Raw genomic sequence first — 27,372 nt, 5'->3', positions numbered from 1 at the left:
TGAATCTTCGCCGAAGCGCCCTGGAAGTCAGACCCTCGAAAGGCTGCCGACCCGAGACGGGACCGCCGAGGAGAGCGAAGTGAAGCACCCGGACATCGACGCTGTCGAAGTCCATTGCCGTCGACCAGGGTTCGCAGGTCTGTGTAACCGCTGGAGGCCCGTCGAAGTTGTGTTGCCCAGCCGTGGGAACCACTTGACGCCGTGCCGCCGACGATCGGAGCCGTCCGCTCCATTGCCTAAGAACATTCAATCGAAGGACTCTCTCGACCGCATCGTCGACCGCTTATCCTGCCGGAGAAAGTCGAGGACGACCAACGCGCCGAGGAGAAACCTGCCGGTGGGTTTCCCGCCACCCGACGACCCCAAAGACTCGGACGACTCGACGCCCTTGCTGGGCTCCCGTCTCTACAATCTTTGCGGTCCAGAACTATTGTCATCGAGGTGCCCCGCACACCTCCGCCTTGCAGGACGCCGACGCCCCGACGCCGACGAGCACCGCTCGGACGGAGCTGCCGCCTCTTCGACAACGTTCGGCCTCGTTCGTCGACGGACGTTCGACGCCCCGTGCCTCCCGCCTGAAAAGGAAGGCATTCAAGAAGGGCCGTCGATTCCCCGTCGCCGAACAGCGAGTCCCTCGACGCTTGTCGACGCCTTTTCGAGGAACTCGACTCCACCAGGTACATTGGGGGGGTAAAAACATTATAGGAGAAAAATAGACTATTGAACAATATCTGGACTGGGCTGGGGTTATATCTCTTTATTTTGCAGGTTGCCCAGGTGGGGGGATCTCCACACAGAACTGTGTCCAGTAGCAAGGGCCAGTATTCTGCCTATTGTTTCAACCCTCTGTTATCTCTCCTCTCTCTATTGCTGGTTTCCTTCTTATTGATCTGTGTGCCATTTCTACAGTATTGTGAATGCACTTTAATGAGGTCTAATATTAGTGGTACCACTTTAGAATTGTAGATATTTACCATTGCTGATTTTCCTGAGCACAAAGTGCGTTATTGTGATAAGTGTACATAACCCTTGAATATTAATTATATAAAGACTGTGTTTTCAGTAATACAGTGTGTGGACATTCCTTTGTGGGGGCTTGGGGATACACTGTACTTAAGAACCAGCCTGCATCACCTCCTGAGAAGCTAGGCCTTGATTGCTCGTCCATCGCTACCGTATTAGAGAATCTTGGCTGGGGTCCTCTGTGCCTCCCCTCTACCATATAGAGAGCAGAAGTACAGACCCCCCCACCGGTCTTCTTTACAAAGCTGGTGGCAGCGGTGGGATGCTTATGGTTTTAAGACTCAGTGTATAACCGTGCCACTTACAAAATATCCGCACTTTTATTAGATTAAGGTTTGGGTGTGTACCAAATAACTGCATTACAAGCAATGGAGGCCATTGCAAATGGTAAATTGACTCGGATGAGCTTAGAGGCTCTCCAGAGTGCTTGTGAAGCCAGGGAGTTAGACTTTGTGGATAAGTCTAGGGCTGAGCTGATAGCTGCCCTGGTGGATTACCAGACTGATGGTGAAACTCTTGAGGAAGGGGGGGATGCAACCAGTGAGGACTCTGCCCCTGGGGTTGTCGCTGAATCTGTTTCTGGGAATGCCACCATTCCTGCTGCCTCTGTTCCAAACCCCAGCAATTCCATGGAACTTGAGTTATTGAGGATGAAGTTAGCCTTTGAATATCGCAAGTTGGAAATAGAAGCTGAGCTTAAGAAAGAGGAGCTGGCACAGCAAGTGGAACTCAAGAATAGGGATCTTGAACTCAGAAATAAGGACCTTGAACTCAAAAGCCAGGACACTGAATGTCAGAGAATCCAGCTAGAGAAAGCCAGAGTGGAGACTTCAGCTAGATCCAGTGAGAGTGTCAGGTCCCCAGCCACCAAGTTTATGAAAGATTTGGTTGGTGTGTTTGTGGAGGGTTCAGATATCCTCCAATGGATTGAAGCGTTTGAAATGGCTTGTGCAATTCATGATATAGATAAAAGAGATTGGGCTAAGTGTTTGTTAAGCAGAGTGCCTCAAACTGGATATGACTGTATTCTGAAGCTGAGTGTGGAAGAAAGGGGTCAGTATGAGTGTATGAAGTCTGCTTTGATTGCCAAGTTTGGCAAGACACCTGCCCAATACCTTAAAAGGTTCAGGGAATTTAAGAAAAGAGAGAATGTGTCTTGGGTTGACTGGGTGAGTACTGCGCACATGAACATGATGGGGTGGATTGATGGATACAAGGTGAAAACTTTTGTTGAGTTGTCCCACCTCTTGTTTTTTGAGCATTTTTCTGAAGCCTGTTCACCAGAGCTGCGTCAGTATGTGGCTGACCAGAACATTTTGGACCCCTTTAAGCTGGCTAGGTTGGCTGACAAGTGGGTCTCCCACCGGGTGTCCCCTAAGGACTCCAGTGGGAAGGACAAGGACAAAGAAAAGGGGGCCTCTCAGAAAGCTGAGGAGTCCCAAAAGCAGTCACAGTCGGGTAAACCAAAACCTTCCTCTCCTAAGACCCAAAAATCTAGTGGGGATAAGTCCTCTGTGGGTGGGAATAAGAGTAGTGGTCCACCTGCTGCAAAGCAGGCTCCCAGTGGTTCCAGTACCGTACCCCGCACTCCTGGCACTTGTTGGGATTGTGGGGCTCTGGATCACAAAAGGGGTGACCCCAAGTGTAAAGGTAAGGCACTTGGAGTACAGGCTGTCAGCCTGACCTACCCTTACCCCGTGTCTGAGGTGGAGGCCACTGTCCTCCCCTCCTCTACAGGAATCACATTTGGTGCTCCAGTAGAGATTTCCTTAGTGTCCCTTGGGGCCTGGGACCAGTACGCAGAAGTACTGGCGACTATCCCGCAGAACACCCGTAGGTTTTTGAGAAGTGTCCTCTTGAATGGCCAGCCTTCTACTGGTTTGAGAGACACTGGGGCAAGCATGACAGTGGTGGACAGGACCCTGCTCAAGCCAGAGGACTATGTAGGTGCTCCTCTGAGAACCACCAGGTTAGCTGGTGGGCCTCCCAAATTATCGCCTGTAACCCTAGTCACACTCATGATTGGAGACAAGACAGCAAAGCTTCCTGTCCTGGTTCAGGACAATGTCCCTGCTAACATTCTGTTAGGAAACGATCTAGTAGAGTTGGGGTTGATCTCGGATGGTCTTCCCATGACTGCTGCTGCAGTCACTAGGTCACAGGTGACACCGGGTCTGGCTGTGAGTCAGGTATCCGAGCCAAAGGCGAGGCCTAAGGCAAGAAGAAGGAAGACCAAGAAGGCCACCTCTGTGGAGGGAACACCTTCTCTTCCTGCTGTTCCGACAGCACCCAATGGGATCCATGCTCCGGACGGGCTGGGTCCAGCGGAAAACCCAAACTCAACTCCTGTGGGAGAAGAGACAGAAGACTCTCCTGTGGGAGAGGTTCTCAACCCGGAGGATCATCCCGACCTTCAATGCTTGTTAGCTGAAGGGGGACCCTCCCGGGCAGACTTCTGTAAGGGACAGAGAGAGTGCCACTCTCTCGAGGGCCTGAGGAAACAGGCCCTGTCCCAGGCACAAGGTGAAGTGCCTAGGACATTCAAGATTTATTGGGAGGGTGAGCTCCTTGTTAGTAAGCCCACTAAGCCCGAACCTGGTGCCCGCAAGAGGTTGGTGGTACCCCAGGTTTACAGGCCCTTCCTACTGCAGTTGGCGCATGAGGTGCCCTTGGCTGGTCATCTTGGGACCAAGAAGACTAAGCAGAGGCTCTCTGCCCATTTCTACTGGCCACGGATGGGAGTAGAGGTGGAGTCCCACTGCAGGACCTGCCCAACTTGTCAGTTGTCTGGCAAGACTGGAGGCAGGGTCATTGCCCCACTGCAGCCATTACCAGTGGTTGGCACCCCATTTGAGAGGGTGGGCATCGACATCGTCGGTCCCCTTGACCCTCCCACTTCAGGTGGACATCGGTTCATCCTGGTCTTGGTAGATCATGCCACCAGGTACCCTGAGGCAATACCCCTTCGGACTGTTACTGCCAAGGTGGTTGCCAGGGCTCTCCTGGGCATTTTCACCCGTGTTGGATTCCCCAAGGAGGTTGTCTCTGACCGAGGATCCAACTTCATGTCTAGTTACATGAAAACCATGTGGAAAGAGTGCGGGGTAACCTACAAGTTCTCCACCTCTTACCACCCCCAGACCAATGGTCTGGTTGAGAGATTTAACAAAACTCTCAAGGGCATGCTAGGTGCTTTGGAAGAGCCCCTAAGGAGGAAATGGGATCTCCTCCTGCCATGCCTGCTGTTTGCTTACAGAGAGGTACCTCAAGAGGGTGTTGGTTTCAGCCCCTTTGAGTTACTCTTTGGACATCCCGTGAGGGGGCCCCTCGCCTTGATCCGAGAAGGCTTGGAAGCCACCCCTCCAGGTCCCGCCAAGCAAGTGGGGGACTATGTGTTAGGCCTCAGGCGGAGGATGACACAAATGATGGGTCAGGCAACAGCAAATCTCAAGGCCAGCCAGGAATTGAATAAGTACTGGCATGACCTGAAAGCTTCGCAAGTGGATTGGACTCCGGGACAGGAAATCCTTGTGATGGAGCCTACCAAGCCTAGAGCTTTGGCAGACAAGTGGACTGGACCCTTCAGGATCATCTCCAAGATGGGCGAAGTCAATTATCTGGTGGACATGGGAGCCTCTGGGGTAGCCCCCCAGGTATTCCATGTCAACAGGCTCAAGCCTTTCCACAGGCGAGCAGAAGTCTCATGTCTCTTGCTAGCTTCAGGGCAAGAAGAGGATGAGAGTGAGCCCCCTCCTGATTTGCTGCATAGCAACCCTCAGGATGGCTCAGTGGAGGGAGTACAACTCTCTCCCGATTTGACAACAGAGCAGCAGAGGGCCTGCCGGGCTTTGCTCCAGCAGTATGCCCCTCTGTTTTCACTGACACCGGGCCTTACACCGTGGTGTAAGCACGAAATTGACACTGGTGACAGTGTGCCTGTCAAAAGCAGGAGCTATCGTATGTCAGATACCGTCAAAAACCACATCCAGGCTGAGGTCGCCAAGATGTTGGATCTGGGTGTTATTGAACCCTCCACCAGTCCCTGGTCCAGTCCAGTGGTCCTTGTCCCCAAGGCAAGTTCCCCGGCGGGTACCAAGGATTGGAGGTTCTGTGTGGACTACCGAGGAGTCAATGCCGTCACCAAAACTGACGCGCACCCATTGCCCAGGGCTGATGAGCTCGTGGACACTATAGGTGCTGCCAAATTTGTGAGCACCTTTGACCTTACCTCAGGCTATTGGCAAATAGCTCTGACGGACCATGCCAAGGAAAAGACGGCATTCTCCACACCTGAGGGACTCTACCAGTTTAGGGTCATGCCCTTTGGGTTGAAGAATGCCCCTGCCACCTTCCAGAGATTGGTCAACCATGCGCTCAGTGGGCTGGAAGCCTTTTGTGTGGCTTACTTAGACGACATTGCCGTCTACAGTTCCACCTGGGAAGAGCATTTGACACATCTGGATAAGGTGTTGCAGGCCTTGAAAAGGGCTAACCTCACTATCAAGGCCACCAAGTGCCAGATAGCTCAGGGGAAAGTTACCTATCTTGGTCATGAGGTAGGAGGGGGTCAAATCCAACCTCTCTCCAGTAAAGTACAGGACGTACAGAACTGGGAGACTCCCACTACTCAAACCCAGGTGAGAGCCTTTTTGGGCCTCACTGGGTACTATCGCAATTTCATGGCAGACTATGGAACCATAGCTGCACCCCTGACAGCTCTAACTTCACCCAAACAGCCTAGGAAGGTTAATTGGACTGAAGACTGTCAGAGGGCCTTTGATGGCTTGAAAGAAAGTCTGTGTAGGGCACCTGTGTTGAGTGCGCCTGACTACAGCCGACCCTTTATCGTCCAGACGGATGCCTGCGACACCGGAATTGGAGCTGTCTTGTCCCAGTTAGATGACAAAGGGAGAGAACATCCTATCATATTCATCAGTAGACAACTCAAGGGTAGAGAACTTAGGTGGGCTACTGTTGAAAAGGAATGTTTTAGTATAGTTTGGAGCCTTAGGCGTTTTAGGCCCTACCTTACGGGGTCCACCTTCAAGGTCCAAACAGATCATAAGCCCCTGAAGTGGCTTATGCAGATGAAGGGTGAGAATCCGAAATTGCTCAGGTGGTCGATTAGCCTACAAGGGCTAGACTTCACCATAGAGCACAGACCAGGGAAGAGTCACGATAATGCAGATGGCCTTTCCAGAAGGTATGTTGACCGTCTGGATGAGGGTGTCTATCCCGTGGGAGATTAGGCACCCTCCACCTCAGTCTGGGGGGGGCGACTGTGATGCTGGAAATGTATCAGAGGGACAGGGCCTCTGAATCCTTGTCCTCTTCTGCCTTTTATCGTGTGTTCTGTTATGTTTTCTGCCCAGGAATCCATTTGGGACTCCTGGCAGTGCAGCTCTCTCTTTTGGTTTGGTGAACAGACCCCTGGGATACCCTTATGGCACCCATGGGTGGGGGGGTACAACCCTGTGCCCCTAGTGTATGTTTTTGGGCACCTGTGGGTGGCCCACAGAGCAGGGTATGGGCTGGTGGCAGCTCCATGCTGAATTGGACAGGTGCTCTGGGTGTCCTCCATTTTGGGATACCCAGGCCCTGCCATTGGGATCAGTTGATTCCTGATAGAAACAAGATGGCCCCTGTGGCCTCTTGCTTTCTATTGCCTGTTGTCTTGTTTTCCCAAAGTCCTGGGATGCCCTGACTCTGTCCCTTCCCCCTGACTGGCTGTTGGGTGGAAGTTCCATATATGGTGTTGTTGTGAAGGCCCAGCTAGACTGACTGGAGCCTTCCCAGTGACTGTATGTTGTGGGTACCTCCTGTGGGTGGGACCTGGGTGAATGGAGTGTGTGACCAATATACACTCCTTGTTGTGGTTGTCTGGTTTCTGGCATGAGAGACAAAGACTGAGACAGCCCTGCCCGAAACTGGCCTGAATGCAGTGTGTAGTGTTGAATGGCTGGGTACTTGTCCCAATCCACATTCCTTGTTGTGAGTGTCTGAAAGGGAGGAGTGTGGCCTGAATGCACTGTGTGCCTGATTGGCTGACTGACTGCATGAATGCCCTTCTGTGTGATTGGCTGCTGTGTGTGTGCCAGCAGTGTGGATGAGAGACAGAATAGTATATCTGGGGACCTCTCACCACTGGAAATTGTTCAGAAGCATTCAGAAGCTGAGTCTCCACTCAAGAGTAACTGGATTTGCTGATCCTCGACGTCCAGCTGGAAGAAGAAGACTTGCTGTGGCATTTGCTTCGACGGAACTGAAGGTTGTCGAAATCGTCGAGGACTGACCCGAGAGAGGACCTGGTAAGGCGCCCTCTTCCCGTGCTCCGAGGGACCATCGAGCACCGCTGAATCTTCGCCGAAGCGCCCTGGAAGTCAGACCCTCGAAAGGCTGCCGACCCGAGACGGGACCGCCGAGGAGAGCGAAGTGAAGCACCCGGACATCGACGCTGTCGAAGTCCATTGCCGTCGACCAGGGTTCGCAGGTCTGTGTAACCGCTGGAGGCCCGTCGAAGTTGTGTTGCCCAGCCGTGGGAACCACTTGACGCCGTGCCGCCGACGATCGGAGCCGTCCGCTCCATTGCCTAAGAACATTCAATCGAAGGACTCTCTCGACCGCATCGTCGACCGCTTATCCTGCCGGAGAAAGTCGAGGACGACCAACGCGCCGAGGAGAAACCTGCCGGTGGGTTTCCCGCCACCCGACGACCCCAAAGACTCGGACGACTCGACGCCCTTGCTGGGCTCCCGTCTCTACAATCTTTGCGGTCCAGAACTATTGTCATCGAGGTGCCCCGCACACCTCCGCCTTGCAGGACGCCGACGCCCCGACGCCGACGAGCACCGCTCGGACGGAGCTGCCGCCTCTTCGACAACGTTCGGCCTCGTTCGTCGACGGACGTTCGACGCCCCGTGCCTCCCGCCTGAAAAGGAAGGCATTCAAGAAGGGCCGTCGATTCCCCGTCGCCGAACAGCGAGTCCCTCGACGCTTGTCGACGCCTTTTCGAGGAACTCGACTCCACCAGGTACATTGGGGGGGTAAAAACATTATAGGAGAAAAATAGACTATTGAACAATATCTGGACTGGGCTGGGGTTATATCTCTTTATTTTGCAGGTTGCCCAGGTGGGGGGATCTCCACACAGAACTGTGTCCAGTAGCAAGGGCCAGTATTCTGCCTATTGTTTCAACCCTCTGTTATCTCTCCTCTCTCTATTGCTGGTTTCCTTCTTATTGATCTGTGTGCCATTTCTACAGTATTGTGAATGCACTTTAATGAGGTCTAATATTAGTGGTACCACTTTAGAATTGTAGATATTTACCATTGCTGATTTTCCTGAGCACAAAGTGCGTTATTGTGATAAGTGTACATAACCCTTGAATATTAATTATATAAAGACTGTGTTTTCAGTAATACAGTGTGTGGACATTCCTTTGTGGGGGCTTGGGGATACACTGTACTTAAGAACCAGCCTGCATCACCTCCTGAGAAGCTAGGCCTTGATTGCTCGTCCATCGCTACCGTATTAGAGAATCTTGGCTGGGGTCCTCTGTGCCTCCCCTCTACCATATAGAGAGCAGAAGTACAGACCCCCCCACCGGTCTTCTTTACACACTGCAGCAGAGATGGCAGTGTCCCGGGCACTGCTGTAGAGATGGGGGTGTCCCAGGCACTGCTGTAGAGATGGAGGCGTCCCAGGCACTGCTGTAGAGAGGGAGGTGTCCCGGGCACTGCTGTAGAGATGGAGGCGTCCCGGGCACTGCTGTAGAGAGAGAGGTGTCCCAGGCACTGTTGTAGAGATGGAGGTGTCCCAGGCACTGCTGTAGAGATGGGGGTGTCCCAGGCACTGCAGCAGAGATGGAGGTGTCCCAGGCACTGCTGTAGAGATGGAGGCGTCCCAGGCACTGCTGTAATGATGGTGGTGTCCCAGGCACTGCTGTAGAGAGGAAGGTGTCCCAGGCACTGCTGTAGAAATGGAGGCGTCCCAGGCACTGCAGCAGAGATGGAGGTGTCCCCGGCACTGTTGTAGAGATGGAGGTGTCCCAGGCACTGCTGTAGAGATGGGGGTGTCCCAGGCACTGCAGCAGAGATGGAGGTGTCCCAGACACTGTTGTAGAGATGGAGGTGTCCCAGGCACTGCTGTGGAGATGGGGGTGTCCCAGGCACTGCAGCAGAGATGGAGGCGTCCCAGGCACTGCTGTAGAGATGGAGGCGTCCCAGGCACTGCTGTAGAGATGGAGGTGTCCCAGGCACTGCTGCGGAGATGGAGGTGTCCCAGGCACTGCTGTAGAGATGGAGGCGTCCCAGGCACTGCTGCGGAGATGGAGGTGTCCCAGGCACTGCTGCGGAGATGGGGGTGGCCCAGGCACTGCTGCAGAGATGGGGGTGTCCCAGGCACTGCTGTAGAGAGGGGGGTGTCCCAGGCACTGCTGTAATGATGGAGGTGTCCCAGGCACTGCTGTAGAGATGGGGCTGTCCCAGGCACTGCTATAGAGATGGGGGTGTCCCAGGCACTGCTGTAGAGATGGAAGTGTTCCAGGCACTGCTGTAGAGATGGAGGCGTCCCAGACACTGCTGTAGAGATGGGGCTGTCCCAGGCACTGCAGCAGAGATGGCAGTGTCCCAGGCACTGCTGTAGAGATGGGGGTGTCCCAGGCACTGCTGTAGAGATGGGGGTGTCCCAGGCACTGCTGTAGAGATGGAGGTGTCCCAGGCACTTCTGTAGAAATGGAGGTGTCCCAGGCACTGCTGTAATGATGGGGGTGTCCCAGGCACTGCTTTAGAGATGGAGGTGTCCCATGCACTGCTGTAGAGATGGGGGTGCCTCAGGCACTGCTGTAGAGATGGAGGTGTCCCAGGCACTGCTGCAGAGATGGGGGTGTCCCAGGCACTGCTGCAGAGATGGGGGTGTCCCAGGCACTGCTGTAGAGATGGGGGTGCCCCAGGCACTGCTGTAGAGATGGAGGTGTCCCAGGCACTGCTGCGGAGATGGAGGTGTCCCAGGCACTTCTGCAGAGATGGGGGTGTCCCAGGCACTGCTGTGGAGATGGAAGTGTTCCAGGCACTGCTGTAGAGATGGTGGCGTCCCAGGCACTGCTGTAGAGATGGGGCTGTCCCAGGCACTGCAGCAGAGATGGCAGTGTCCCAGGCACTGCTGTAGAGATGGGGGTGTCCCAGGCACTGCTGTAGAGATGGAGGCGTCCCAGGCACTGCTGTAGAGAGGGAGGTGTCCCGGCACTGCTGTAGAGATGGAGGCGTCCCAGGCACTGCTGTAGAGAGAGAGGTGTCCCAGGCACTGCTGTAGAGATGGGGGTGTCCCAGGCACTGCTGTAGAGATGGAGGTGTCCCAGGCACTTCTGTAGAGATGGAGGTGTCCCAGGCACTGCTTTAGAGATGGGGGTTTCCCAGGCACTGCTGCAGAGATGGGGGTGTCCCAGGCACTGCAGCAGAGATGGGGGTGTCCCAGGCACTGCTGTAGAGATGGGGGTGTCCCAGGCACTGCTGTAATGATGGGGGTGTCCCAGGCACTGCTGTAGAGATGGGGCTGTCCCAGGCACTGCTGTAATGATGGGGGTGTCCCAGGCACTGCTGTAGAGATGGGGCTGTCCCAGGCACTGCTTTAGAGATGGAGGTGTCCCATGCACTGCTGTAGAGATGGGGGTGTCCCAGGCACTGCTGTAAAGATGGAGGTGCCTCAGGCAATGCTGTAGAGATGGAGGTGTCCTAGGCACTGCTGTAGAGATGGGGGTGTCCCAGGCACTGCTGCAGAGATGGGGGTGTCCCAGGCACTGCTGTAGAGATGGAGGTGCCCCAGGCACTGCTGTAGAGATGGAGGTGTCCCAGGCACTGCTGTAGAGATGGAGTGTCCCAGGCACTGCTGTAGAGATGGGGATGTTCAAGGCACTGCTGTAGAGATGGAAGTGTTCCAGGCACTGCTGTAGAGATGGAGGCGTCCCAGGCACTGCTGTAGAGATGGGGCTGTCCCAGGCACTGCAGCAGAGATGGCAGTGTCCCGGGCACTGCTGTAGAGATGGGGGTGTCCCAGGCACTGCTGTAGAGATGGAGGCGTCCCAGGCACTGCTGTAGAGAGGGAGGTGTCCCGGGCACTGCTGTAGAGATGGAGGCGTCCCGGGCACTGCTGTAGAGAGAGAGGTCTCCCAGGCACTGTTGTAGAGATGGAGGTGTCCCAGGCACTGCTGTAGAGATGGGGGTGTCCCAGGCACTGCAGCAGAGATGGAGGTGTCCCAGGCACTGCTGTAGAGATGGAGGCGTCCCAGGCACTGCTGTAATGATGGAGGTGTCCCAGGCACTGCTATAGAGAGGAAGGTGTCCCAGGCACTGCTGTAGAAATGGAGGCGTCCCAGGCACTGCAGCAGAGATGGAGGTGTCCCCGGCACTGTTGTAGAGATGGAGGTGTCCCAGGCACTGCTGTAGAGATGGGGTTGTCCCAGGCACTGCAGCAGAGATGGAGCTGTCCCAGACACTGTTGTAGAGATGGAGGTGTCCCAGGCACTGCTGTGGAGATGGGGGTGTCCCAGGCACTGCAGCGGAGATGGAGGCGTCCCAGGCACTGCTGTAGAGATGGAGGCGTCCCAGGCACTGCTGCAGAGATGGAGGTGTCCCAGGCACTGCTGCGGAGATGGAGGCGTCCCAGGCACTGCTGTAGAGATGGAGGCGCCCCAGGCACTGCTGTAGAGATGGGGGTGTCCCAGGCACTGCTGCGGAGATGGAGGTGTCCCAGGCACTGCAGCAGAGATGGAGGCGTCCCAGGCACTGCTGTAGAGATGGGGGTGTCCCAGGCACTGCAGCGGAGATGGAGGTGTCCCAGGCACTGCTGTAGAGATGGAGGTGCCCCAGGCACTGCTGTAGAGATGGTGGTGTCCTAGGCACTGCAGCGGAGATGGAGGTGTCCCAGGCACTGCTGTAGAGATGGAGGTGCCCCAGGCACTGCTGTAGAGATGGGGGTGTCCCAGGCACTGCAGCGGAGATGGACGTGTCCCAGGCACTGCTGTAGAGATGGGGGTGTCCCAGGCACTGCTGTAGAGATGGAGGCGTCCCAGGCACTGCTGTAGAGATGGAGGCGTCCCAGGCACTGCTGTGGAGATGGAGGCGTCCCAGGCACTGCAGTAGCGATGGAGGCGTCCCAGGCACTGCTGTAGAGAAGGAGGTGTCCCAGGCACTGCTGTGGAGATGGAGGCGTCCCAGGCACTGCAGCGGAGATGAAGGTGTCCCAGGCACTGCTGTAGAGATGGGGGTGTCCCAGGCACTGCTGTAGAGATGGGGGTGTCCCAGGCACTGCTGTGGAGATGGGAGTGTCCCGGGCACTGCTGTAGAGATGGAGGTGTCCCAGGCACTGCTGTGGAGATGGAGGTGTCCCAGGCACTGCTGCAGAGATGGGGGTGTCCCGGGCACTGCAGCAGAGATGGGGGTGTCCCAGGCACTGCTGTACAGATGGAGGCGTCCCAGGCACTGCTGTAGAGATGGAGGTGTCCCAGGCACTGCTGTGGAGATGGAGGTGTCCCAGGCACTGCAGCAGATACTGAAGAGTGGGGTTCACTGCCGCGCCCCTCTTCACCTCTGCATCTACAGGGTGGGCTGTTAAGGCATTGTGCTCTGTTTGCCCTTGTGTTATCGGAGGCTTGCTATGGGTGGGCGGGTGAGTGGAGAGAGTGGGCTTGGTATAAGCCCCCATCCATGGCCAGATTAATTACCTACACACTGTTGCGAGGTTTTGTGGGTGGCGTCCCCCAGTCACCTTCTTTAATGCAGGGAGATCTGTTTAGTGGTGGGTGGGGGTGCAAAGGCTTCGCTGTGGTGGGGGGGAGAACCACGCTGAGGACAATGTCAGCAGAGCGGGTCTAGGAGCTGGCGTGGACTCTTGTGGAGAGCTCCAATCAGCCCCTCCTATCTTTACAGTGAGTTATTGGTGGTGATTCCGGAATCCGGGGTGCCCCTCGGTCGTGTAGCGGTATTTCTAGCTAGTTGTGCCCTTAAACTCCATGTGAGGTGTCCGGTGGTGGAGGGGGCTCAGCAGGGGAATTCCCCCCTCACTCTCCACCCTACTTTGTATGATCAAGCTTCTGAAGATGCAATGCATGGTCCAGGGGTAACATGCCAACATTAAGTCTAGGGTCTGGCGCCCTTTCCTCCCATTCAGGGGGGCCCGAAAGAGACGGGGGCCTTTGCGCGACAAGTCAGACCCCCCATGAAACCAGGGAGATGGAGCTCGGCGCGGAAGCCTGGCAAGAAGCAGCCCCCCTTCATGTGCACCAGACCCCCTTGCTGAGCTCAGGACTGCCCCCAGTGGCTCTGATGTGTAATGTAGGGAGCCCCATGGCTGCCTACACGTAAGGTCCCAGCTGTGTCTTTGTGTGCTCTTGGCTGTCTCAGCCTTTGTATAGAACTTTCACACATGCATGTTTCCTTAGAGTCATTTGCTGACACTATTCTCGTCTGAATTACCTCCAGCGCACAAGACCCGGTGTGGTTTTGCTTGTGGATGAAGACTTCGGTTCTGCACAGACATGTACACACATACAATCACACAGAAGCAGAAACATGCGTACATACACACACATACACCTATACATTCAAACACACAACGAAATACACACACTCCTGTATGTACACCCCCAAACGCACACACACACACACACACACATGCCGACACAGGCACACATGTGACTAGGGGGACGTACACACACATATGCAGTTATATGCAAGCACATGTGCCTGCACATAGGTGCACAAACATGCAGACACACACATATATGAACCAGGTGCATGCACATGGAAGAAGGCACCTGCATACATGCAGACACACACATATATGAACCAGGTGCATGCACATGGAAGAAGGCACCTGCATACATGCAGACACACACATATATGAACCAGGAGCATGCACATGGAAGAAGGCACCTGCACACATGCAGACACACACATATATGAACCAGGTGCATGCACATGGAAGAAGGCACCTGCATACATGCAGACACACACATATATGAACCAGGTGCATGCACATGGAAGAAGGCACCTGCATACATGCAGACACACACATATTTGAACCAGGAGCATGCACATGGAAGAAGGCACCTGCATACATGCAGACACACACATATATGAACCAGGAGCATGCACATGGAAGAAGGCACCTGCATACATGCAGACACACACATATATGAACCAGGTGCATGCACATGGAAGAAGGCACCTGCATACATGCAGACACACACATATTTGAACCAGGAGCATGCACATGGAAGAAGGCACCTGCATACATGCAGACACACACATATATGAACCAGGAGCATGCACATGGAAGAAGGCACCTGCATACATGCAGACACACACATATATGAACCAGGAGCATGCACATGGAAGAAGGCACCTGCATACATGCAGACACACACATATATGAACCAGGTGCATGCACATGGAAGAAGGCACCTGCATACATGCAGACACACACATATATGAACCAGGTGCATGCACATGGAAGAAGGCACCTGCATACATGCAGACACACACATTATTTCTTGTTTTTTTATTTAGCATACATATGACCTCTATAAATGGATTGTATACACATATAAAACAATAAAGACATCTATCTATCACAAATCCACTGAAGGGAATAATACAATTGAATATAAAATGCCAAATCATCGCCAAATATACAAATCTTCAATTATCTTAAAAAATACCTCATCCATTTTTTTTTCCAATATAATATATCAGGTTAAGATCATTCATTGAAGAAAATTAATCCACAACATTTGGCTACAATACCTTCTTCCATCATTGTTATGTTTCCACAGGTATTGTTGCCTCGGGTTCACAAAGCGCTCACACTCCATGAAATATGCTTCTGGTTTCAGCTCACACCACACACAGGGAAACCTGCTTTGCCGCGGATCCCAATTGGTGCTCCCATGATCTCCATTGACGAGATTATTGTGTTAACTTGAATGGCCGCATATCTTTGCGCTGTGAAGCTCTGGGGCTGGGCTCTCCAGGAAGCGGGCATTCACTGCTATTAGAGTTGCTGGCTCTAGTTCCTGTATCTTTCTCTTTCTCCCATAGCCTCAATACTTTTTTCACAGCTGTTTTATAATTGCAGTTTGAGCTTGTTAGCTCACCGGCATACTTTATTGCAAACTTCAATACTTCTCAAGCAGCCGGTTTTTACTTGAAAGTCAAGACAACAGTGTGCTTGCCTCAGCTGGTGTGATAGTGCTTGCCTCAGCTGGTGTGATAGCGCTTGCCTCAGCTGGTGTGATAGCGCTTGCCTCAGCTGGTGTGATAGCGCTTGCCTCAGCTGGTGTGATAGCGCTTGCCTCAGCTGGTGTGATAGCGCTTGCCTCAGCTGGTGTGATAGCGCTTGCCTCAGCTGGTGTGATTGCGCTTGCCTCAGCTGGTGTGATAGCGCTTGCCTCAGCTGGTGTGATAGCGCTTGCCTCAGCTGGTGTGATAGCGCTTGCCTCAGCTGGTGTGATAGCGCTTGCCTCAGCTGGTGTGATAGCGCTTGCCTCAGCTGGTGTGATTGCGCTTGCCTCAGCTGGTGTGATTGCGCTTGCCTCAGCTGGTGTGATAGCGATTGCCTCAGCTGGTGTGATAGCGCTTGCCTCAGCTGGTGTGATAGTGATTGCCTCAGCTGGTGTGATAGCGCTTGCCTCAGCTGGTGTGATAGCGATTGCCTCAGCTGGTGTGATAGCACTTGCCTCAGCTGGTGTGATAGTGATTGCCTCAGCTGGTGTGATAGCGCTTGCCTCAGCTGGTGTGATAGCGCTTGCCTCAGCTGGTGTGATTGCGCTTGCCTCAGCTGGTGTGATAGCGATTGCCTCAGCTGGTGTGATAGCGATTGCCTCAGCTGGTGTGATAGCGCTTGCCTCAGCTGGTGTGATAGTGATTGCCTCAGCTGGTGTGATAGCGCTTGCCTCAGCTGGTGTGATTGCGCTTGCCTCAGCTGGTGTGATTGCGCTTGCCTCAGCTGGTGTGATAGCGATTGCCTCAGCTGGTGTGATAGCGCTTGCCTCAGCTGGTGTGATAGTGATTGCCTCAGCTGGTGTGATAGCGCTTGCCTCAGCTGGTGTGATTGCGCTTGCCTCAGCTGGTGTGATAGCGATTGCCTCAGCTGGTGTGATAGTGATTGCCTCAGCTGGTGTGATAGCGAATCTTGTATTGTTTCACTCAGATCTTTCCGTAGCATAAGTCTCTTTTGCTGAAACACTGTTTTACATCTTGTGATGTTACCTTACAGTTGTAAGTATTCGATTGGTAAAGACAGGGCAGCATTCACCATTTTTCTAATAACCTTTGCCTCCAACTTTACTAATTTAATTTCAATATCTTTCATCCCATATTTCAACTCTGTGTGTGATCACCAACCTAATCTTGGCCATGTACACCGTTAGGACAGAAAGGACAGAATGCCCCCCCTCCCTGCCCCTAGTAATAATTGCACCCACTGTTCTTGTGACTCGCCTATTTATCAAATCCCAGTTCCTGTCCCATTTCAAACTCTCATCCAACAGAACACCCAAATATTTATATTCTCTTACCCAGTGCCTCACGTGGCACTGAAAAATGAGCCGGGACTCATCATCACCTGCGGGGTCATTAGGCCATGCCCCCTTGGCGAGCCCCGACTCAATGGTCTACTGGCACCCCCACCAGGCAGCCTTTTGTAGAGATCAGCACCCTGTTCCGCCCCCCCCACCCCCTTGGACTAGACTAGAGGGTTCTGATCTATGCATTAGTTTTCTAAAGGCTTGCCTGGCAGGGGATAGCGCCTCGCCTATTCAGCCTTAATGGTGGCGCTGCATCCTCGCCAGCTGGGGAGGGGCAGTGTCACCATTAAGGCTAAGAAGATGCGGCGCCTAGAAGCAGATGCCTTTTTTTTCAAAATCCTGAAGCTCTCGCTCATTCGCGGGAGCTTCAGTATTTTGAAAACAAAGGCATCTGCTTCCAGCGGCCTCACGTTTCTCTCCCTAATGGTGGCGCCAGCCCACGGGCATCTCTTTCTTGAAGGGATTGCTCCCAGGTGCCAGCGCCAACATTATGGATGAAAGGCATTTTTTCTGAAGTCTGAAGCTCCCCCACATAAAGTTTCAGGCTTTAGGAAAAAAAGCCTTGTGCTCTAGCGGCCAGGGCTGACAGGGGAGATAAGTGAGTCCTGGCAGGGCCCCGCCTCAGAACGAGATTTCTGAGCCTGCCGGGGCTTGGCCCCGGCTAGCCCCGCCCCACTTAAAGCCCTGCCCTTACCAATTCAATCTTTTCCCCATTAATCTGCCATTCAAACCATGTCTAAATAACATCATTTTAGTTTTGTTGGTGTTCATAATTAGCTTGTTTTTCTTACAATATACTCCCAACATGTCCAATTTAAGTTGCAGGCCTCTTGGGGTACAATCCAACACTATTAAATTGTCTGCTTGTCTGCATAGTCTAACCAGGATAACGACAGACCGCCATATTTGACCTGATAAGTTCGATTTCCGTCTAGTGCATCTTCCAGATCTGACAAATACAGATTGAACAAGCAGGGTGCCAGGACATATCCCTGCTTGACACCCCTGCTTGACATCCCTGCTTGTTACTATCCAATTTGTAGCTTTAACGTCCTTATCCAGACAAACCCAGACTCATGTTTCTGAATGTAGATCCATCAGCTTCATCAGTAACCCATCTGGCATTTCCAGGCCCTCCAATTTCTTCCATAGCCTGACTCTATTCACAGGATGAAATGCTGCGCTCAAATATACAGAGGCAGCATAGACCAGTGAGTCCCGTGTGCTCCAGCAATACTCAAGCAGGCTTGCCAGTGTAAGCAAGCTGCTAGTTGGGCTTTGCCCCTATCCAATGTAAGCAAGTTGCTAGTTGGGCTTTGCCCCTTACCAGTGTAGGCAAGTTGCTAGTTGGGCTTTGCCCCTTTCCAGTGTAAGCAAGTTGCTAGTTGGGCTTTGCCCCTTACCAGTGTAGGCAATTTGCTAGTTGGGCTTTGCCCCTTCCCAGTGTAAGCAAGTTACTGGTTGGGCTTTGCCCCTTACCAGTGTAGGCAAGTTGCTAGTTGGGCTTTGCCCCTTTCCAGTGTAGGCACGTTGCTGGTTGGGCTTTGCCCCTTACCAGTGTAGGCAAGTTTCTAGTTGAGCTTTGCCCCTTTCCAGTGTAAGCAAGTAGCTAGTTGGGCTTTGCCCGTTACCAGTGTAGGCAAGTTGCTAGTTGGGCTTTGCCCCTATCCAGTGTAAGCAAGCTGCTAGTTGGGCTTTGCCCCTTTCCAGTGTAAGCAAGTTGCTAGTTGGGCTTTGCCCCTTACCAGTGTAGGCAAGTTGCTAGTTGGGCTTTTCCCCTTTCCAGGGTAAGCAAGTTGCTAGTTGGGCTTTGCCCCTTACCGGTGTAGGCAAGTTGCTAGTTGGGCTTTGCCCCTTTCCAGTGTAGGCAAGTTGCTAGTTGGGTTTTGCCCCTTTCCAGTGTAAGCAAGTTGCTAGTTGGGCTTTGCCCCTTACCAGTGTAGGCAAGTTGCTAGTTGGGCGTTGGCCCTTACCAGTGTAGGCAAGTTGCTAGTTGGGCTTTGCCCCTCACCAGTGTAGGCAAGCTGCTAGTTGGGCTTTGCCCCTTTCCAGTTTAAGCAAGTTGCTAGTTGGGCTTTGCTCCTTACCAGTGTAGGCAAGTTGCTAGTTGGGCTTTTCCCCTATCCAGTGTAAGCAAGTTGCTAGTTGGGCTTTGCCCCTTACCAGTGTAGGCAAGTTGCTAGTTGGGCTTTTCCCCTTTCCAGGGTAAGAAAGTTGCTAGTTGGGCTTTGCCCCTTACCAGTGTAGGCAAGTCGCTAGTTGGGCTTTGCCCCTTTCCAGTGTAAGCAAGTTGCTAGTTGAGCTTTGCCCCATACCAGTGTAGGCAAGTCGCTAGTTGGGCTTTGCCCCTTACCAGTGTAGGCAAGTTGCTAGTTGAGCTTTGCCCCTTTCCAGTGTAAGCAAGTCGCTAGTTGAGCTTTGCCCCATACCAGTGTAGGCAAGTCGCTAGTTCGGCTTTGCCCCTTTCCAGTGTAAGCAAGTCGCTAGTTGAGATTTGCCCCTTACCAATGTAGGCAAGTTGCTAGTTGGGCTTTGCCCCTTACCAGTGAAGGCAAGTTGCTAGTTGGGCTTTGCCCCTTTCCAGTGTAAGCAAGTTGCTAGTTGGGCTTTGCCCCTTACCAGTGTAGGCAAGTCGCTAGTTGGGCTTTGGCCCTTACTAGTGTAGGCAAGTTGCTAGTTGGGCTTTGCCCCTTACCAGTGTAGGCAAGTCGCTAGTTGGGCTTTGCCCCTTTCCAGTGTAAGCAAGTTGCTAGTTGGGCTTTGCCCCTTACTAGTGTAGGCAAGTTGCTAGTTGAGCTTTTCTCCTTTCCAGTGTAAGCAAGTTGCTAGTTGAGCTTTGCCCCATACCAGTGTAGGCAAGTTGCTAGTTGGGCTTTGCCCCTTACCAGTGTAGGCAAGTTGCTAGTTGGGCTTTTCCCCTTTCCAGGGTAAGCAAGTTGCTATTTGGGCTTTGCCCCTTACCAGTGTAGGCAAGTTGCTAGTTGGGCTTTGCTCCTTACCAGTGTAGGCAAGTTGCTAGTTGGGCTTTGCCCCTTACCAGTGTAGGCAAGTTGCTAGTTGGGCTTTGCCCCTTACAAGTGTAGGCAAGTTTCTAGTTGGGCTTTGCCCCTTTCCAGTGTAAGCAAGTTGCTAGTTGGGCTTTGCCCCTTACCAGTGTAGGCAAGTCGCTAGTTGGGCTTTGGCCCTTACCAGTGTAGGCAAGTTGCTAGTTGGGCTTTGCCCCTTACCAGTGTAGGCAAGTCGCTAGTTGGGCTTTGCCTCTATCCAGTGTAAGCAAGCTGCTAGTTGGGCTTTGCCCCTTTCCAGTGTAGGCAAGTTGCTAGTTGGGCTTTGCCCCTTACCAGTGTAGGCACGTTGCTAGTTGGGCTTTGCCCCTATCCAGTGTAAGCAAGTTGCAAGTTGGGCTTTGCCCCTTACCAGTGTAGGCAAGTTGCTAGTTGGGCTTTTCCCCTTTCCAGGGTAAGCAAGTTGCTAGTTGGGCTTTGCCCCTTTCCAGTGTAAGCAAGTTGCTAGTTGGGCTTTGCCCCTTACCAGTGTAGGCAAGTTGCTAGTTGGGCTTTGCCCCTTTCCAGTGTAGGCAAGTTGCTAGTTGGGCTTTGCCCCTTACCAGTGTAGGCAAGTTGCTAGTTGGGCATTGGCCCTTACCAGTGTAGGCATGTTGCTAGTTGGGCTTTGCCCCTATCCAGTGTAAGCAAGTAGCTAGTTGGGCTTTGCCCCTTACCATTGTAGGCAAGTTGCTAGTTGGGCTTTTCCCCTTTCCAGGGTAAGCAAGTTGCTAGTTGGGCTTTGCCCCTTACCAGTGTAGGCATGTTGCTAGTTGGGCTTTGACCCTATCCAGTGTAAGCAAGTAGCTAGTTGGGCTTTGCCCCTTACCATTGTAGGCAAGTTGCTAGTTGGGCTTTTCCCCTTTCCAGGGTAAGCAAGTTGCTAGTTGGGCTTTGCCCCTTACCAGTGTAGGCAAGTTTCTAGTTGGGCTTTGCCCCTTTCCAGTGTAAGCAAGTTGCTAGTTGTGCTTTGCCCCTTACCAGTGTAGGCAAGTTGCTAGTTGGGCTTTGCCCCTTTCCAGTGTAGGCAAGTTGCTAGTTGGGCTTTGCCCCTTACCAGTGTAGGCAAGTTGCTAGTTGGGCTTTGACCCTTACAAGTGTAGGCAAGTTGCTAGTTGGGCTTTGCCCCTTTCCAGTGTAAGCAAGTTGCTAGTTGGGCTTTGCCCCTTACCAGTGTAGGCAAGTCGCTAGTTGGGCTTTGGCCCTTACCAGTGTAGGCAAGTTGCTAGTTGGGCTTTGCCCCTTACCAGTCTAGGCAAGTCGCTAGTTGAGCTTTGCCCCTTTCCAGTGTAAGCAAGTCGCTAGTTGAGTTTTGCCCCATACCAGTGTAGGCAAGTTGCTAGTTGGGCTTTGCCCCTTACCAGTGTAGGCAAGTCGCTAGTTGGGCTTTGCCCCTTTCCAATGTAAGCAAGTTGCTAGTTGAGCGTTGCCCCATACCAGTGTAGGCAAGTTGCTAGTTCGGCTTTGCCCCTTTCCAGTGTAAGCAAGTCGCTAGTTGAGATTTGCCCCTTACCAATGTAGGCAAGTTGCTAGTTGGGCTTTGTCCCTTACCAGTGAAGGCAAGTTGCTAGTTGGGCTTTGCCCCTTTCCAGTATAAGCAAGTTGCTAGTTGGGCTTTGCCCCTTACCAGTGTAGGCAAGTCGCTAGTTGGGCTTTGGCCCTTACTAGTGTAGGCAAGTTGCTAGTTGGGCTTTGCCCCTTTCCAGTGTAAGCAAGTTGCTAGTTGGGCTTTGCCCCTTTCCAGTGTAAGAAAGTTGCTAGTTGGGCTTTGCCCCTTACCAGTGTAGGCAAGTCGCTAGTTGGGCTTTGCCCCTTTCCAGTGTAAGCAAGTTGCTAGTTGGGCTTTTCCCCTTACCAGTGTAGGCAAGTTGCTAGTTGAGCTTTGCCCCTTTCCAGTGTAAGCAAGTCGCTAGTTGAGCTTTTTTTTTTTTTTTTTTTTTTATTGAACTTTACTCAGTAAACTAAGTTTTGTCAAGAAAAGAAAATGTTTTGATCGTCTTCAGAGTGCTGCCGTTAGAGCAACACATGAATTTTTTTTTTTTTTTTTTCAACATGCTGTAGACCGACAGTAGAGATTTGGGGCTAAAAGTTCAGAGTCCCCCCCCCTGCCTAGCACACCGGGTCAGAAACCTTGAGAGCCTTTTACTTTCCTCTCGCGTTAGACCGCTTCCAGTCCCATTGCGGGTTTAGCCTCTGATCTGCTACAGTTTATCAGATCGAATGCAAGTTCGATATGTTTTACCAGGGCTTGCGTCCATCTCGTATTTTCGCCAGAGATCAGTCTCTTCCATAGTTCGTCTGGTTCGAAAATCCACAGATTTTCCCCCAATGGGGTGAGATAAGTAGTTCTCTGTTTGTTTGTGATTTCGCATTCAATCACCAAATGCTTCAGCGTTTCGATGGATGAGTCTTTTTTACATAGGCGACACCTTTTATCGGATAAGTCTCCTCTGATTGTTAGTTGAGCTTTGCCCCATATCAGTGTAGGCAAGTTGCTAGGTGGGCTTTGCCCCATACCAGTGTAGGCAAGTCGCTAGTTGGGCTTTGCCCCTTACCAGTGTAAGCAAGTTGCTAGTTGAGCTTTGCCCCATACCAGTGTAGGCAAGTTGCTAGTTGGGCTTTGCCCCTTACCAGTGTAGGCAAGTTGCTAGTTGGGCTTTTCCCCTTTCCAGGGTAAGCAAGTTGCTAGTTGGGCTTTGCCCCTTACCAGTGTAGGCAAGTTGCTAGTTGGGCTTTGCCCCTTTCCAGTGTAAGCAAGTTGCTAGTTGGGCTTTGCCCCTTACCAGTGTAGGCAAGTTGCTAGTTGGGCTTTGCCCCTTTCCAGTGTAGGCAAGTTGCTAGTTGGGCTTTGCCCCTTACCAGTGTAGGCAAGTTGCTAGTTGGGCTTTGCCCCTTACACGTGTAGGCAAGTTGCTAGTTGGGCTTTGCCCCTTACCAGTGTAGGCAAGTCGCTAGTTGAGCTTTGCCCCTTTCCAGTGTAAGCAAGTCGCTAGTTGAGCTTTGCCCCATACTAGTGTAGGCAAGTCGCTAGTTGGGCTTTGCCCCTTACCAGTGTAGGCAAGTCGCTAGTTGGGCTTTGCCCCTTTCCAATGTAAGCAAGTTGCTAGTTGAGCGTTGCCCCATACCAGTGTAGGCAAGTTGCTAGGTGGGCTTTGCCCCATACCAGTGTAGGCAAGTTGCTAGTTGGGCTTTGCCCCTTTCCAGTATAAGCAAGTTGCTAGTTGGGCTTTGCCCCTTACCAGTGTAGGCAAGTCGCTAGTTGGGCTTTGCCCCTTTCCAGTATAAGCAGGTTGCTAGTTGGGCTTTGCCCCTTACCAGTGTAGGCAAGTCGCTAGTTGGGCTTTGGCCCTTACTAGAGTAGGCAAGTTGCTAGTTGGGCTTTGCCCCTTTCCAGTGTAAGCAAGTTGCTAGTTGAGATTTGCCCCTTACCAATGTAGGCAAGTTGCTAGTTGGGCTTTGCCCCTTACCAGTGAAGGCAAGTTGCTAGTTGGGCTTTGCCCCTTTCCAGTGTAGGCAAGTTGCTAGTTGGGCTTTGCCCCTTACCAGTGTAGGCAAGTCGCTAGTTGGGCTTTGGCCCTTACTAGTATAGGCAAGTTACTAGTTGGGCTTTTCCCCTTACCAGTGTAGGCAAGTTGCTAGTTGAGCTTTGCCCCTTTCCAGTGTAAGCAAGTCACTAGTTGAGCTTTGCCCCATATCAGTGTAGGCAAGTTGCTAGTTGGGCTTTGCCCCTTACCAGTGTAGGCAAGTTGCTAGTTGGGCTTTTCCCCTTTCCAGGGTAAGCAAGTTGCTAGTTGGGCTTTGCCCCTTACCAGTGTAGGCAAGTTGCTAGTTGGGCTTTGCCCCTTTCCAGTGTAAGCAAGTTGCTAGTTGGGCTTTGCCCCTTACCAGTGTAGGCAAGTTGCTAGTTGGGCTTTGCCCCTTTCCAGTGTAGGCAAGTTGCTAGTTGGGCTTTGCCCCTTACCAGTGTAGGCAAGTTGCTAGTTGGGCTTTGCCCCTTACACGTGTAGGCAAGTTGCTAGTTGGGCTTTGCCCCTTACCAGTGTAGGCAAGTCGCTAGTTGAGCTTTGCCCCTTTCCAGTGTAAGCAAGTCGCTAGTTGAGCTTTGCCCCATACTAGTGTAGGCAAGTCGCTAGTTGGGCTTTGCCCCTTACCAGTGTAGGCAAGTCGCTAGTTGGGCTTTGCCCCTTTCCAATGTAAGCAAGTTGCTAGTTGAGCGTTGCCCCATACCAGTGTAGGCAAGTTGCTAGGTGGGCTTTGCCCCATACCAGTGTAGGCAAGTTGCTAGTTGGGCTTTGCCCCTTTCCAGTATAAGCAAGTTGCTAGTTGGGCTTTGCCCCTTACCAGTGTAGGCAAGTCGCTAGTTGGGCTTTGCCCCTTTCCAGTATAAGCAGGTTGCTAGTTGGGCTTTGCCCCTTACCAGTGTAGGCAAGTCGCTAGTTGGGCTTTGGCCCTTACTAGAGTAGGCAAGTTGCTAGTTGGGCTTTGCCCCTTTCCAGTGTAAGCAAGTTGCTAGTTGAGATTTGCCCCTTACCAATGTAGGCAAGTTGCTAGTTGGGCTTTGCCCCTTACCAGTGAAGGCAAGTTGCTAGTTGGGCTTTGCCCCTTTCCAGTGTAGGCAAGTTGCTAGTTGGGCTTTGCCCCTTACCAGTGTAGGCAAGTCGCTAGTTGGGCTTTGGCCCTTACTAGTATAGGCAAGTTACTAGTTGGGCTTTTCCCCTTACCAGTGTAGGCAAGTTGCTAGTTGAGCTTTGCCCCTTTCCAGTGTAAGCAAGTCACTAGTTGAGCTTTGCCCCATATCAGTGTAGGCAAGTTGCTAGGTGGGCTTTGCCCCTTACCAGTGTAGGCAAGTTGCTAGTTGGGCTTTGCCCCTTACCAGTGTAAGCAAGTTGCTAGTTGAGCTTTGCCCCATACCAGTGTAGGCAAGTTGCTAGGTGGGCTTTGCCCCATACCAGTGTAGGCAAGTTGCTAGTTGGGCTTTGCCCCTTTCTGACTTCCGTTTGATTATAAGGGATTGATTTATTCGTCTTAGAAGTTAAGTCGTCCAGGAGGACCCTAGCGCATATTTTTGAGGGGACGCATAACGTAGCTAAAAGCCCCGCATTTATATATAGTGGGCATTTTCACGCTACACCTGCCCTGTCTCTTCCACTTGGGCTCGGAAAGTGAAGTGGGCGTGTCCTGAGTGACACTCCGAGCCCAGTGTTAGCCAGTGGCCTTCAAGAGTTAGCGGTCACCAGGGAAGCGAGAGGTGCCTTTCGCCAGAGTTCTGCTCTTCCTGGGTTGCTGTGGCTCGGTGGCATGCCTGGCCTCTGCCAAAGACAACAGCTGGTTAATCGGGGACATTCTGTCTGGGCAATGTCCCCTTGATGGCTCTCTCTTCTGATGTCACAGTTGGGGGCGGGAGGGGGCGTCTTTGCGTTTGCACTGAGGCCTGTGGTCAGAGTTGGGGCGGCGCTCGGTGTCGCCCTTGGAATAGACACCGGTGCCGCTGCAGAAGTCCTACTGATGTCGGCTCGTGCTTACAGACTTGCCTCCATGCATTAGCTCAGCCTGCATGCTTTACATCGCTGGCTCCAAAGCATGGGGGGAGGGCAGTGTGGGAACGGGGAGGCCGCGCGAGCGCGTGATGAACGAGGCCTTACAAGAAGTGAAAGGTTCATCTTATCCAAACAGAACATATGGAAGCCAAGAACAGCCTTTGAAACCAAAGGGGACCATGAGCTCAGCTTCAATTAAAGAAGATGGATTTTACCAGTGATGAGCAGCGAAGCAGCATTGGTGCTGTTTGCCATTGCCTGGCGTCGCTGGCCCAGGGTCTGCTTACTATTAAACTTTCCCGTTCTCTGTTATCATTACCACGTATATAGGCACGTGCAGGGTGGGAAGGGAAGCGTGCCAGAATGAGCTAAAGGGCCTAGCCGGTGAAACCCCTGGTCTTCTGTGCGTCCGCGTCATCATTCACTGGAAAGATTCTGGAATGGCCCCTGGTTGCGTGATGTCTGATTCAGTTTGTGACGTCATTTAAACAATAGTCACCCCATACCAGTTTATGAATCAGTCGTTCCTTAATTCTAGGCCCCGGTTGTTAAGCAGAATCCTGTGCAGTTCCCTTAGGAAGCACTACAGAAGATTAGGACTACAGGTATATGCAATACATCCCCTTTGGTATCAGTCTGTACCACACAGATTTAGTTGGTAGCTGTGGCTGAGCAGTCAGACTTATCTCAAGAGGGAGATGAGCAGTATTCAGGGTTTACGCAATAGGACTACAATACTATGGAGCAAGGAAACACTGACCAAAGCTTTGTATCAAAAAGAATATATATGTTTATTTTACACACTCTCAGTTCTACACACAAATCACTATTATTAAAGCGAGTGAAAACAGTCAATAAAAGTATACACAACTGCCTAATTAAATTGTAGACAAGTTTGAGCAAGGGTGAAAACTGAGCAAAATGGCATAGTGTAAACCAAGCAGAAATGGCACTCTAAGAATTTCTTCAGTGAGAGCGAAAGGAAAAGTTATACAGGGTTGGACTCCTAAACACACCAGCAACCCTCCCCAATAGGATTGTGAACAAGTTAGGCAAGTTAGTACTTTAGCATAAACAATACTTAGGTGAAAACCGAGCAAAATGGCACTTCAACAATATATAAAGGGGAAGGAAAGGTGGTTATAGGAGTTTAGGTGCACCAACACATTTCTTAGTGAAAAGCAATCTAGAGAAGGCAGTTGTAACTGAAATAGCCAGAGTCAATAGGCCTGTGCCAGAGTCAATGGTACAAGGCAAAGTGCCCAGGATCAAACGGTTCTAGTAGCTGCAGTCAAGTCTTTGTTTAATGGTTCAAAAAGGAGGGTTCAGAAAGTCAAAAGACAATGGCCCTCATTACGACCCTGGCGGAAATAGAAAAACAATGGCGGAAATGCAATACCGCCATCGAATAGCGCTCGGTGCGATTATGACCCGTCACCGTAAAGTACGATGCCATTAGCGACACTGTAGTGAACGCCAACGCTAACTGCACTAAGTACGCGCACAGGCGCCAAGCGAAACCGTAATTACCACCATGGCGCAATGGTACGGGAATTCTGACCCTAGCGGACATGTACCTAACGCCATCAAGCATGGCGGAAAGTACCATTCCGCCATGGTGAGAAGTACGGCATCGCGAACCAACCGTAAAAAGCCCTACAGAGTGCCTGTACACCACTCCCTGGCCACATTGCACAACTCCTCGTAGGTTTAATGAAGTCACACAATGCAACCAGTGAAATGTACAAGTCACCCATGCATGCCAACGAACAAATGAATGTAGGGGCTCCAAGTGCCATGTGAGTGGCCATCCATATTAGCCATGGCACCATTGCCGTACTGATGCAGCACAGGCATGTGAAGCTTCAAGTACAGCAACATGAACTGAAAACTGAGACAAACAAAAACAGGCCCCCCATCGCTTGACACCAGTGTAAGGCAACATTCAAAGCAGTATCCTGAGTGAGACTGCACCAGCCCTGTACTCCTGCCAGTTAACAAACCAACCATCAGCATAAGCATGTACCACACAAGTTGGCAGAGTGACTGAGCAGCCAGGCTCATCTCAAGAGGGGCCAATGGGAGCTGCAGGGCACAGATGGCACGAATACAGAAGCTATTCCAATGGACATGACCTCAGTCTCCCTCCAAGAAACGCACGCAAACACAGACACCTGTGACCAGCCA

The sequence above is a fragment of the Ambystoma mexicanum genome, chromosome 9 (genome assembly GCF_040938575.1).
Source record: "Ambystoma mexicanum isolate Mex_15411 chromosome 9, UKY_AmexF1_1, whole genome shotgun sequence".
Taxonomy (NCBI): Eukaryota; Metazoa; Chordata; class Amphibia; order Caudata; family Ambystomatidae; genus Ambystoma; species Ambystoma mexicanum.
The sequence above is the reverse complement of the archived record's forward strand: the minus strand, read 5'-3'. Positions refer to the sequence as shown.